The following is a 3,778-nucleotide window of genomic DNA, read 5'->3' on the forward strand; positions in this document are numbered from 1 at the left end:
CGATTGATATCAAATAGCTGAGCCACTGTTTTGAAAACAATCGATTGGCAAATCGATTGATATTAAAACTGAATCACTATTTTGAATCACATCGATTGACAAATCGATTGACATCAAAAACCTGAGCCACTGTTTTGAAAACAATCGATTGGCAAATCGATTGAAATAAACTTGTTGAAAACACAGTGAACTCTGAAGTTTGGCAAATCGATTGAGTAATCGATTGAAAATAGTTTTATTAAAACAGTTTCCCAGAAATCGATTAGGCAATCGATTTCGACAGGTCTGGACATGTTCTGCTGAAAAGTGTTGTTTTAAAGAATCGATTGGTAAATCGATTAGCTTGTATAGTTTCAAGATTAAAGAAAACCAAGATCGCGATAATCGATTGGCAAATCGATTTAGCTCATTTTATAACTTTACAAAATCGATTGGGAAATCGATTTCGTAGTTGGTTTTTCAGAAACTATATAAGATGTCTTTCAATCTTTATTCTCATAACTTCTAAGAACTTTTACATAACTTTTTCATAACTTTCATAATTTCTCTTATGCTCTCAAAAACGGTTCATGGCAACAAACTAACAACTTCATAATTGTGATTACAGATCTCAATACAGTTTGTTGACAATCTAAGAGAAATGATAATGTGCTCAAGAACAATCCATGAATATCCAGATTTGTGAAGAGCAACATTCATAAAGATTGAAGACCCTTTTGTTTTACAATCTTTATTCTTTCTGTAATAAAACTTTGAACGAAATAGAACGCAAGAAAAGCCAGCTCGAAACTGGTGGCTACTTTCTTGGTTGAGAGGATTCAACAAGAAAGAGTCGCACTTTGATTCTGTGATAGGCTGCTGAGTGTCTTCAAGGATCAGAGGGTATTCAATAGGAAAGATATAATTAGAGATTGATAGGTTTCAGGGAGGAAACTGGAAAATCTTTGTAATTGATTCTTTCTATTGAAGGAGAAGAAAATCTGAAATCCGATTGGATTTTCAGGACTGGACGTAGGTTGTTGTGGAACAACCGAACCAGGATAAATCTCTGTGTCTTCTTCTCTAACTCTCTCTCTTTAATTTTCTATATTGCTAACTTTGCATGCCTCAAAATTTAATTTCCGCTGTGCGCTTGATACTGATTAATTTGGTAACGAAAACTGATATATTTTCTTTATTGCGAGGTCACTGATACCAACAATTGGTATCAGAGCCAACTTCTTGAGAGGTAAAACTTATAAGAAGATGGCCTCAACTGACGTTCTGGGAGAAGGCGCTTCGTTAGCACGACCACCAGCTTTCAACGGTACAGCCTACATGTACTGGAAGCAAAGAATGCTCATATTTCTGGAAGCAAGTGGCATAGATATCCTTGATGCTGTTGAAAACGGTCCGTACATTCCCAAGATTGCAGGAACTGACAACTCAATGATTATCAAGCCTAGAGCCGACTGGTCAGATGATGACAAGAAGAAGGTTGGTTTCAATGCGAAGGCTAAGAACATCATCACGTCCGCCCTATGTGCAGAAGAGTTCTTTAGAGTGTCCAATTGCAAGTCAGCAAAAGAGATGTGGGACATCCTCCAAGAAACTCACGAAGGTACTACTGATGTTAAGAGAGCTCGTGTGAATACGCTCATGCACGAATATGAATTATTTAGCATGAAGAAAGAAGAGTCAATCAGCGATTTGCAAACCAGATTCACACACATAGTCAACAACCTGCATGCACTAGGAAAAGATGTGGATAATGAACAGCAGATTGGAAAGATCATGAGATGTTTAACCAGAGAATGGCAGCCCAAAATTACCGCAATAGCTGAGTCTAAGGATCTAGCAAAGATAACGACAGCAACATTATTTGGTAAATTGAGGGAACATGAAATGGAATTACAACGACTGGATGAATCCGAAATGGAAAGCAGGAAAAAGAAAGGATTATGCTTGAAAGTACAAACCAAGCAATCTAAACCTGAATCCGATAGCTACTCAGATGGATCCAGCAGTGAAAAAGAAGAGACTGAAATCGAATCACTTGTCAAGAAATTTAAGAAGTTTCTGAAGAAGAAAGATAACAAATTCAGAAAACCATCCAGCTCTAAGACTAGTGACATCAAGACAGTTACATGCTACGAATGTGGTAAGATTGGTCACACAAAGTCGGAATGCTACAAACTGAAGAACAAGAATAGAGCTCACAAAGCCAAAAGAGCATATATTGCATGGAGTGACAACGATAACGATGAGTCCTCTGCCTCTTCGGATGAAGAAAAAGTGAATTTATGTCTCATGGCTCACACTAATTCAGAATCTGACAGTGAGGTTAGTTCGCAATTTAATCCAACATATGATGAGCTTCAAGAAGCTTTCAATGAATTGCATGATGATTATGTGAACTCCATAAAACAGTTGTTAAGCACAAAGAAAATGCTTGAACAAATGAATGTTGAACACAAAGAAATTGAAAATTTATGTGAACAACTGAAAAAGGATTCACAAGAAAAATCTGCAAAGTGCATTGAACTTGAAGATACTATTGCATCATTAAAATCTGATTTATTAAATTTTGCAAATAGTAAAGATAAGCTGAATGTCATGCTTAGCAATCAAAGACATGTTTATGAAAAATCTGGTTTAGGATATACACCAAATATGCATGTCAAAAGAAAAAATAAAAACAGATCTGGTATTGGTTATATGCAAACCAGAAATGTCAAACATGGTCAAAAATCTTCTATTGCTAAGAGTATGTATGACACCTTTACTAAACCAAACAAATATTCATCCTTTGATGGCAAATGTCATTTCTGTTGTAGAAAGGGACATTTTGTGTCTAATTGCAAATTTAAAAAATTAGCCAATCAAGGATGGAAGCAAGTTTGGATAGCAAAAGAATCTGTGTTTAAGACTGACCCCCCAGGACCCAATCTGAATTGGGTACCTAGATCCAAAAATTAATTATGTTTTTGCAGGTGTACTTGACATCCACCAAGCAAGATTGATATTTGAAAGTGGATGCTCAAGACACGTGAAATGAGACAAGTATGAGAATCTTGTCTTTAACATTAAATGAAGATTAAATGAAGAAAGATTGGTCAACATAGTTGTGTTGATGACAGAGAAAAAGAGTCAATGGCAGTTAATCAGAAGTTTTGTTTGGGATTAAATCGATTGAGTAATCGATTTCGAGTTTGCTCTTTGTTTGTTTAAAGAATCGATTTGGGAATCGATTTGGTTAGCCCAGACTTCAGATTTTGTGGAAAATATTTTGTAACAATCCCGAGCATCGATTTGGAAATCGATTGATTAAGTGTTCAGTATTTGACTTTTGGGACAATCGATTTGGACATCGATTAAGTAACACGGCAAATCGATTTGGGAATCGATTAGGAAAATGACCGTTGCGTACTTTTTTACTAGCCGTTGGACATCATAATTACACAATCGATTAAGGATTCGGTGTAACGGTAAGCAAATCGATTGGGCAATCGATTGATAAAGGTAAAAGTATAAAAACGAACAGGTCTAAATCGATTTCTTCACTGTTTCAACCCAGATTTATATTTTCTTTCTCTGCTTCATCTTCTTCCTCTGTCTCTGCAACTGATATCTGCAACTATATCTGAACTCTATCTTCACTCATCTCCTCTATTTGCAACCATGGCCCGCGTGAAACAAACACAAGCCCATACTCCTTCACCTTCATCATCTTCAACCAGTGAAACTCCCTCACCGCCACCTACTGTGTCTAAAAGAATTCCGATTCCTACACACAAAA

Source organism: Cicer arietinum, chromosome 7 (assembly GCF_000331145.2).
Source record: "Cicer arietinum cultivar CDC Frontier isolate Library 1 chromosome 7, Cicar.CDCFrontier_v2.0, whole genome shotgun sequence".
Classification (NCBI taxonomy): Eukaryota; Viridiplantae; Streptophyta; class Magnoliopsida; order Fabales; family Fabaceae; genus Cicer; species Cicer arietinum.